General features: G+C 41.2%; 1 protein-coding gene across 1 annotated transcript in view; it reads right to left on the minus strand.

Moving 5' to 3' along the window:
* AMOT (angiomotin) overlaps positions 1-10,897 on the minus strand; it is a 48,557-nt gene extending 37,660 nt beyond the window's left edge. The window contains exon 1 of the mRNA XM_026848559.1: positions 10,276-10,897. The gene's annotated coding sequence lies outside the window, so the exon portion shown is untranslated. The remainder of the gene's footprint in view (positions 1-10,275) is intronic.
* Positions 10,898-10,937: the final 40 nt, after the last annotated feature.

Below are 10,937 nucleotides of genomic sequence, written 5' to 3' on the forward strand. Positions count from 1 at the left end.
TGACAGTGACAGACTTCAAATTCAAGCAGTGAGTTTTGCTAATTCTATGTTTTTCTTCAAAGATGTGCATGTGATACTGCTTATCCTGGTTGGCAACAGGTGACAGGATGCTATCAGTTAGATGAAATCTTAGGTTGTTTTTTTAGGTGCAGAGTTATCTTCAGACATTCCTGCACCCCGTAATAGAAGAGGGGAACACAAAACAGAGATAGCATAGAAAGAACTGGCTGTGAAGTCCCCGGGCAACCACAGAGGCCAGCTCACATGCTGAGTCACCCACTGTTTAATAGAAATATGCCTTTGCTACATGGCCTATGCAAAACCCAGCAGGCTGACTGCCCGACCCTGCAAAATTCACTTAACTTGGGAGTCTATAAGACCACTGGAAACATGGCTATTCCTCACACACACTCACTTTGAAGTGGCTACGAGTACCAGACTCACAAGGGCGAGGTCCAAAATTATTTAATGAACAGTGCAGGTTATCACTAAATGCTCTTTGATTCATTTCAGTCCTACCCATGGAGGAGGAAGGGAGAGAATACACACTAGAACAGTCCTTGAGGATAAAGGTTCCCAACGTCTGGCGCCAACACCCAAACCTACGAGGCAGCACACAACAAATCCCATAGTTGTGATAGCGTTTTAGCACCTGCTGCTAACCAAAAGTGGGTTTCAGACTGCAACCATAAACACTTCCCCAGCTTTCATTCAACCATCCTGTCCCTGCTTGCCTAGATCTGCTGACTGTGGCTCAGGTGATCTCAGAGGGTGGCACTGAGCAGGTGCATGGAGCCGTGCCAACATTACTCATCTTCATACCAGAAGGACAGAGTCACTGGGCAAACGAGAAAAACTTCCTTCTTTTGACTAAAAACAAGAACAATGTCACCCGGAGGGGTGCAAATAATATGCATACCCATTATATTAGATCATCAAGAAATTATAGCGAGAGGCCACCAGAACACCCAAAGGTTGATCACAGTTCTAACAACTGTTTGGGCCAAACCAAGTCCACCTTCTGCAAGAACTAGACTGCCTCACTGAGAGCCACTAATCATTCTCCTCAAATGTTAATGGGATTGGGATTTCAGCACAAAACATCACAAGAAAGCCTGTCAGGCCTGAAGAAAAAGCAGCAAGTTGCTAGGTCTGGCTTGAGATAAGTAAGTCAAGACATCAACATAGGAAGACCCCCTCTAAATAACATTTCTAAAGAAAAAATTAAGACCTTAGTTGACCTTTGAATTAGTGCTCCTTCACTATTAAGTATCAATTTCTTCACAGGGAAGTACTTATAATCTTCACTAACATAACTTAGGTTTTATATTACAAAGGGGAAAAAAACAATAAACACATAAAAAGCCTGGTATAAATATGAATGTTTCACGGCTTTTAAGCATTTTGATAAGAATGCTATGGAATTTCAAGTTCGTCCATAAAATTTCAAAAGTCAGGGGGCAAGAGAACTTATTCTGAATATACTGGTCTAATAGCAAAACCAGTCTATGTATACTCATTGAGCTATTTTTATTGTGAATATTTCTCCATGAATACATGACACCATTCAGTTACTTAAATTGTTATGCAGCACTACCAAGCGCTAGTCACACATCTGCAGAGAGACAACCCTTTAGTGGCAGGTACCACAATTTCTGCATATTTATTGAAACACTAATTCCAGCACAAGCAACGGAAGTTTTGCTATTAACTTCTTAAAGGCCAAGATCTCACCTTTTAGATGTCTTCTTGATAAAATCAGATTAAGTTTACACAGGTTCAGTCACATCAGATCTCATTTCAGAGGACTGCCTCCCAGCACATACCGAGCAAGAATCATCTGCTTCGAACTTCACAGATTTCCAGTAATTATCCTTGTAGAATTGGGGAATTGTTGTAAACCCAAGCCACAATTTTAATTCAACATCATTCTGTTTTGTCTTTTAAGAATGCTCCACTTCTTGCTGCTGCTAGCATTCAGGCAGCGCCCTGCTTCTGTCGTCAGCAGCCCCTGTCCCACAACTATCCCAAGTATGCCTCAGCACCATTTTCATTGCATTGTGTGGTTTCTCCATTCCTTCACTGATTTAGTCCAGGCCTCTCCTCGGGGCTCTCAGATAATGAAAACCATGTGAGAGTAAAATGTAATCTTCAAACACGCAAACCAGTTTCATGTGCATTATCAGAAGGGAGCAGAACGTTGACAGTGCATCATTTGTCCCTACCGATAGGATCAGGCTGTTTTAATTGCTGGTGAGATAAAAAAAGATTAGAATCACCATCTGCATTAAAAATAAAGTCAAAATTCAAACCTAAAATCTTAAGTCCTGAAAACAAAGGAAATATAACCCCCAAACAGATCTATCTGTTTTATGCTACCTTAAGGTAGTTTTTCCTTACATGTCGGTTGTCACGTCCTGAAAATTACTACTGTAAGTTGACACAAATAAAAACTGCAGGTGGAAAAGTGTGTAGAGAAGAAAACAATCACTATGGCCTAACTTTGGCATGGAATTTTCTGGCTTTTTCCTTGCATTACCACAATTTAAACTATTTTAAGTCCCCATATGGAGGAGCTCTTCTTATTTCACAAAGCAGTTTTACAGAATTTAACAGGACTAGTTACAGAATACAAAAAGCAAGAAGGCATGGCCCTTCCTTTTTTCAAAGGGCTGCTTTTTTTTTTTCTTTGTAAAAATAAACATTTAAAATACAGGTAACATCAGTTGTCAGTTGGCCTAACTGGCAGCTGGAAATGCTTTCTGAGACGCTGTGGCTCAAGGAAGGGAACAAACCTAATGCAGTACTGGGGACAACCCAGTATCATGAAGCAAGCCCATTTTGTGATCTCAACGAGTATTTAAAAGTAAAATCCAACAGAAGATCCAGACCACCAAATTTTTAGAAAGCAAGCATGTTATAAAAGTGGTTTTGGTGTTGTTCTTTTATCATAACCACCTGGCTTTTTCATGTGCACCTTGTAAAAACCTTTAATTACTTGTAAGATGATTAATTAAGCCTCACCACCACACTGGGAAGAAGATATTACTATTACATTTTAGCACAGCACTGATTGGCTAAGTCCTGGCTTACATTTATGTTTTTGTTGCCACAACTATGTCACTCAGGGAATTGATTTCTTTCAATGTAACTATTCCCGCAACCACTTTAAAGGAAATAGTTGTTTTTAGGTGTATTACTTAGGAAACCTTGTGTAAACCACACCAGCAAAACTTTTCCTTGCTAATATAAACTTCATCACTACTAGAAAGATTTTTCACAATAAGTGGAGCGGCAAATATTTTAAGCATAGATCCTGCAAAAATGTTTTTGATTGAGGATGTAGGCAGCCCAGAACTTGTACAAGCAGAAGGCAGGGGAACTTTCAGAGTATTTTCTGCAGCTGGAGAAGATACTTCTGCAAGGTATCCCTAGCAGCTGCAGAAAAAAAAAAAAAAAGGTTAGAGCTACACAATATTCCCCTAATGAAGGAAATCTGCATATTTGAGTTTTGGTAGTGCAGTGTCAGCAACTAATAACACACTGTGTGTGATCTTACTCCACTTAAACACTGAGATGTGCTAAAATGAATTTCATTGAATACGCAGAAACCACAGGTAACATGTTGCTCCTTAAGCACAAATCCAAAATAATTAACCATGCCCCAGCTCTCATTCAGAGCTGTAGTCAATGCCAGCAGTGCTTGCAGCAGGAAATGCACTGAGCTCTCCACCGTCTGAGGAATGTGAGTGCTAGGGCCTCACTCAGCTTGGAAAACCTGCTATCCTCTGTCTCCCAAGGCAGCACATAGCTGAAGTGCTCCCTCAGAGCTGTCAGCCTCCCACAAGCACCATCTTGGGCCCTGATCTCCATTTCAGCCTTTTGAGATTGCTCCATCGAAACAGCCCTTCAAAATGCTACCTGCGCAGTTTGGGATGAGGCCAGTGGCCTCCCGTACAAATTTTCTCTTGCCATCCCTACTTCCCCAAATCAGAAACGCACTAGTCTTTTGCCAGGTGGTAAATCCACCCTTCCCCCACGGGTGCTAAGATTTTTTTATTACTTACTCTTTTTTAAAACAAAATCTGAGTGCTCCACACCTGACCCCAACTTGGCAAGAGTAAAAGCTGTGGTTTTTTCGGTAACTTTGGGGTGCTCTTTTCTGTCTGGTCTCTACAGTTCCCTGATCTTACCTTAGACTACAAAACTGCTCTCAGTCTTTTCAACGTTCATCATTTTGCACTAAAAAGTGTTTCAAATTTGGTTTTACCTAATATTAATACCAGCATTTAGTTGTGATGATTTCAGTAAACTATAGATTACCAATTCCTTTTGCACCTCCACAGGCTACCTTACACTGTTTTCATGTTCTGTGTCTCCAGACATATGGAGGAGGTTTCAGCTTTGTTTCTTTCCAAAAAGACAATGGAAAAACTAGGAAGATATGTTTTCTCAGCCTGTTTTTCCCAAGCCCCACAACAAGACAGGCTAGCCCTAGTATGAAGCAATAAAATTTGTTTCAGCTGCATGCAGAACCACCCAAATTAGAACAGCAGGAAGAGTCCACCAAGCCCTGAAGTGAACAAAGTCACTGAAATGTGGAATTACTTTCCTTGAGGGTTACAGTAAATAATCCTAAAAGATTAAGTAATTCTTTTAAAAAACAAGTTGTGTAGAGTCACAAAGCGTTTTAAAACAAACATTACTGTGATACAACTCTTAGATAAGGTCTTACAATGTTAATTAATTCATTAAACAAAAAATTAATTGGCTTAGTTCATAGACATTCATGAGAACTGCTCAACATCTTGGTCTACAACTAGACACTGTAAGTGTTTTGCTAATACAAATAATAGTAAGGCCTTTAAAAACCAATTTTATTATATCCGTGAACTTTTTCATGGTTTTAAAAAAGTCCTGGTTCTATATTCTAACCAATACTGATAAACTTTATATAGTTCAACAATAGTTATCAAGGAAAATGACGAGACCTCTCCAAACTCCCAAAGATTTTCAAATATTTAGTATTTAAAAAATTAAAAGGTTATTTTAAGCTTAGACACAACCAAACTAGATAACAGTCATTCTGTGAGTGGATGAGAAAGTAAAAAAGCAACCAGTATGAATGGCAGTATTTATCTCTGAACCCCTCCTGCAGGACCAAGAATGCAGACTGCGTGCCAGTAAAATATGAGACGATTCAGCTATTAGAAACAGGAGAGAGCACTCACTTTTCCAGCACCGACTTAGCAATACAGGAGCTGCTCCTAACACAGCATGACACATCGAACAACCATCATGAAAGATGACCACAACTCATGATCCCCAGGCACTAACTACAGGAGACTCCAACACGTGTTCTTCCTTTGCTTAAGCTAAGCACCTCACATAACCACTACTCTACTAAGATATGATTTTAAGGCTCTGAGAACTCTGTTTCCACAGGCCTTTTAATTTTGTTCTCAGTTTTTTGTTTTGTCCATGACTTTCTTTTCCGTTCCTATTCATTCACCTATTCATTCCTCATTCACCAATCTCCCACTCACATTAAATGTCCGGTTTGCTCTGAGTAGCCATTTATACACAGGTAATTCTAAATATATTTGTACTTTAAAAAATTACACCCAAGTGTCTAGGTAAACACAAATTCCATTAACCCTGAAAAACTCCTTTCATTTACAGGCAAGTAAAACAAATATTATATTGCACATTTAAGAATTAATTACTTCTAGGAGCTCCTTTACATTATTATTCTCCAAAATCGCTGAGATTTTTTTTCTGTCTTGAAGATTACATTTCAAGGATATTCTGGAGAGCCAAGCAATGTGCAAGACTGGGATATTTGCTGACTTTAGAGTTCTCTATACAGTACAGTATTTGCACATGGACACAACTGCAGCATCAGATCTGTTCAAAGCATAAACCAAATACTTTTGCAAAAGCTGAAGGTATGGCCATAGCATGGAGGCTGCAGTATGCAATTCTTCCTGTGGCTGGCACTGCATTCCAGAGCTTTTTTGGGAATACACTCTCTCCTGTTGAAAAGGGTTTAACAACTGAGAAGCTCTTACAGCCAAACTGGACTCACAGGGCAGCTATGTGCCCGTTCTTTCATAAAGACAATGATTTAAAGCCTACAATATGATGATGCCATATATGGGGCATATACAGAGAGAAGACCAGGCATAAAAGTTAGATGAAAGTCTAATCTAGAAAGTAAATACTCATCAGAAAGTAAGACAAGCAAAGAATTCCTGAAAGCAGAAAATGAGCTTAGAGAAATCGGTTGTGGCCCAGATTCAACACAATGGACTAAATCATTTTGACAAATCCTCTAGTGCTTCCTGAAACTTTATAACCCCAGCAACAGGCAATTTGGAACACTTCTATGAAGAACCAAGAGATCCAAGTCTTCTCTTGTATTTCAGTGGATAGGAGAAAGAGAGCCTTGAACCTTATTGCCAATCACCAAGAATGGCTGTTCTCACACTATTATAAACATTTGGTCTCCATGGAAGGGGGATACCTAGCAGCAAACATTGGCAACCAAGGACATTCCACTCCCACTATATTGTCCACAATAGCAAAGAGGAAAAAAAATCCAATTAGGAAACCTTTGAGAAGACTTCTTCAAAAACGAGTGTCTGAAAATACCTTGAAATATCGGAATGTGCAAGAACAGTTAGATGGGGGAAAACAGGCATCTTACTTTATTCTGAAAGCATTTACACTTCACCCCAAAGTGGGAACATCTAATAATCCAAGAACCTTTTGCCAAGAACAAGGTCACAGTTTTCTTTTTAATTCAGAACAGAACCTAACATACACCATACTCTGCACTGAATGGAGAATCTCATAAATTACAGGTGTTTGGAGCCAGGTTTTAGTTTAATACAAACTCTTAACATGTAAGAACTTTCTTATAATGGGCTTTGTCTTCCTGTCAGGTTACAGTTCTGCAGCTCTTTAAAGTCTGTCAGTAAGAATGAAGCAAGAACTGCAAAACAATAGTTCTGCCCCAAGAGAGGTATGAACAGATATATTTATTCACAGTACTTATACATTAACATACACTTGGACTGTTGATAATTCTCGAATTAAAGACTTATCTCTGTATTAATATAGGAACAACCTAAATGTACATCAGATTTTACTCCATATTAAGAAAATAAAGCCTTTAATGAGCTGAAATTTTACTTCAGCTGCTCATTCATTGTAGTCACAGTCAGCCCAAGACATAGACCAAGACATCTTTGTGCTGGGTGCTATACAGAATTAAATGGTGCAAGTTGTTCCATCACAAAACACCACCACCACCACCACCACCCAAAAAAAATCACATTACACTCACTGGAGACAAAAGGAAGGGACAGAAGAGGAGAAGCATTTATGCTTTGAGAACTTGTGGGTTGCAAATTCTCAATTTCACCGTCATGGTTAGGAAAACATGGCAGTAAAGCAGTGTAACCTTATTTCTAAATAAACAAAAAGACTGGTCAGTCTGCTGATGAAAAACAGAATAAAGAGAACAAGAGAACTATTAAATTATCTATACTCCTGGGATTCTTGCTATTCTTTTGCAAAGTGAATAGCTTATGCTAATCAGGATGCATCTGAAATACATCATTCAAGCCTTCTTGTACAAATATAGTTCTTATTTATCCAGAAAGATCCCCACCAGCTGGCAATGTTTGCATACAATGTTAAACCCAACTTCAAGAGCCCATGCATTATGAGTCATTTCACATTTAAAAACATTAGTTCTCTTAGCTGTTCTTGAAGATGGTGTATCCCACAAGAAGAATTTTAGTGGAATTCAACAATAATACACCATGCTACCATCCTACTTCCTCTAGCACAAAGAATTTACAAGTTTTCTGTTTGGTGGTTATTTTTCTCGTAACAGTGCTTTTGCTATAGAACATCTTTGGAGGAGGGACAAAAGGATTTGCACCAATCCCTTCTATATGAATCAAATATTTATGCTATGCCCTCTTCAAGCACTTTCATCTAGTAACCTATGGAATGTGATCTCCTGACCTTAACCCTCAAGCACGTCTAAATCAGCTGCCCTTTGAGCTGTATCACAGACTACAGAGAATTTTTATACATTTGTATTACATATGAAAACCTTGTGGCCCAGCTGCGGCATTCTGTGCTACAAAGCACACATTAGTCCAAAGTCGCTCACGCATGCTTCAGGAAAGAGCAATACTTTGATTCTCCCATGTTTATGGCACATGTTATGAGCACATGCTCATCATAAACAGGTAGAATGATGAACCACACTACCAGTATATTAACCAGCCATCACAATTTAAAGGTGTCATGCCAAACAATACCACGATGAGGTGCCAGCACTACCGCAATCCCATGGCCCCTTCTGCCTAATCCGCACTGCCCAGCTTCCTTTCCACCTCCAGCCTCCTCCCCAGGGCAGGCAGTGCTGCCTGCAAAACACCTCTAGAACCAGAGACAACAAGTTTGGGGGAAGACCAGGTGCCCTTTTCCCTCCTCCTGGTAATCCTATCCTTTCTTCAGGAAAGCGTTAGAGCAGAAACAAATCATTCTGTGTTTGTGGCTCCCAGGAATGTTTTAAGGACGGGGGTTCTGTGCAAATAAGTGTCCTGGAGAAAAAGAGGAGACCAAGTGCCCCAGAGGAACGTGCAACTTCAACTGTGGGACAAATTTTTCCAGGGTCAGCTCATGACCCTACTCCTAGGAGGAGCAGTCACTGAGGTAACCCTGGTGAAAGTCTGACCCAAAGATTTAATGGGGTCACGGTCTTGATGGTAGGGTTCATGGTTTTGTATCAGCCCTGAAAAACTGCCATGATGCTGCCCATTGCTCACACAGGAGCAGCACAAGGGTGTACGGAAAGCTTGAGAAGATGATTCTTGTGTTCCCACCCTGACTTGACAGAAAGGCTCAGTCCCCAGAAAAAGTCAAGGGTAGGAGAAAAAAGTGAGACAGCAGCCAAAACATGCCATGTCCTCTCCCCCAAGATGGATCCAGCTCAGTCACCTACCCCAGTCCCCTCACAAGGTGCCCCGCTGGCTGCTGCACCTCAGCAGAGCCTGAGGTGCCCTCAGTTCTCTGAGGGTCCATCAGTTCAGAGCTCACTGACTAGGTGCCCGCCCTCTAAGGCACCTTTTCTACTTTCTTTTCCCACTTTTTCTTTCCAGGAAAGGAGGGGGGGGAGAGAAGGAGCAACAGAGACCACAACAGACCAATATGTAGCATTTCCTGTATCATCTACAGGAAAAAAAACACACAGTGGGGAAAAGGATGATGTCAAGGCTGGTTTCACCATATGAACAGCCAGATCCTCCTGCTGGAGGATGCTGTGTGTTTCCACGGCGAACAATATAATCCTCCCTGCAAAGAGGAGTCCTACTACCTGCCACACAAAATTCCACAGGTCCTTCCCTGCACAATGGGCTGGTAGCGATGAAACTCTGGCCGTGGGGCAGTGGGTATGTGGGTACAGAGCTGGGGGAGAAGGGAAATTGGAAATACAGCACACATCCAGCACTTGGCCCCTACAGAAAGAAGTATGCTACAAAATATGTTTCCCTGCACAGAGACTGGGCCTCCATCCAGTTATTATGTGCACATGTCCCTGCTGCGTTTTCAGTCTTACTTTCAAAAAAATCTCAAAACAAAGAAAACATATCCTCATACTCACTCTGTACAGTGCCAAGCATGTTCCCAGCCACATTCAGTAATCTGTTAAGGCGTGTTAATTACAGGGGTTCAACATTTTTACACCTTGTGACACAGTAGTAAAGCACTTGATGTAAAACAAATTCCAGTGTGAAAGAAGAAATCTCAACTGATTGTGGAAGCCCTGTCTGCACGCGTGCATACATAAACGCACATACATGCTTCTCTGTGAAGCATGACGAGCAAAGACAATCTCAACACGTGGATAACAAACACAATGACTGTGATTATTTTCTCAAAGAAAAGAACACCACAAGAAACGCGGCTGCTTTCAAACACTGCCTGACACAAACCCACTTCAGCAACTTCCACAGAATTTTACTTTATCCAATTACACACATCACTACTAATTTTTGGCTATTTACCGCCAGTGGTGAAATGGGTGGACGAGTGTATTTTTTTGCAAGAATTTTGCAAGATGAAGAGAAATCTTTACAGAAGGAGAGAAGTGATGGGCAAAAGCTGACAGAGAAGAAAGTCAACCTAACTCCCAGGTTTAGGCTGCAAGAATGAATGCCGAATCTTTTGCACCATGAGCACGTCTCTTACCTACTGATCTGCTGAAGACAAAAGGGTTTTCTTCTTTTCAGAAACTGGACACTTGTAGCTCGTTGGGTCAGTCACACAAAGCTTCCCTGCTGCCAAAGGTATTTTTTTTCCCCTCGGGTTTTTGTTGTTGTTGTTTGGTTTTTTACCCCAGAGAGTAAAGGGCAGAACAGTGGATTCAGCAAGGGCAAAGGGTGGAATTCGAGACTCAACAGGCGAACTGCAGAGCTCTCTCCAAAAGATGTTGTATTTCAAGGCGCTTTCATTTGCAAATCCTTCTTCATCCTCAGTGTCAATAAAATTGGAAGGGGGGGGAGTAAACTTTTTTAACTGCAGAAATAAACCGGACTCCACAGAAAGGGGAACGTGATGTGAACTGGATTTGTGGCTCGATTTTTTTATTAAAAATAAATATACTTTCAGACAGGCAATCAAGATAGCTGGGTAAAAATCCAATACAGTCAGAGAGGACCTCCCGGATAGCGGTATCTCAAGAACGGCAGAACAAACCAAAAGCAGATGAAGTCTGCGTCCCGGCGGAGGTGGCCCGGCAGAGTCTCCGCTGTCAGTGGCAGCGCCCGCGGCCCCGGCAGGGAAGAGCGGCCCGGCTCTCCCAGCTCTGCCTGCCCTGCCGGTGGGAGCCTGCTGCCGCCCCAGCCCCGCGT

Source organism: Athene cunicularia (assembly GCF_003259725.1).
Source record: "Athene cunicularia isolate RWA chromosome 4 unlocalized genomic scaffold, athCun1 chr4_part3, whole genome shotgun sequence".
Classification (NCBI taxonomy): domain Eukaryota; kingdom Metazoa; phylum Chordata; class Aves; order Strigiformes; family Strigidae; genus Athene; species Athene cunicularia.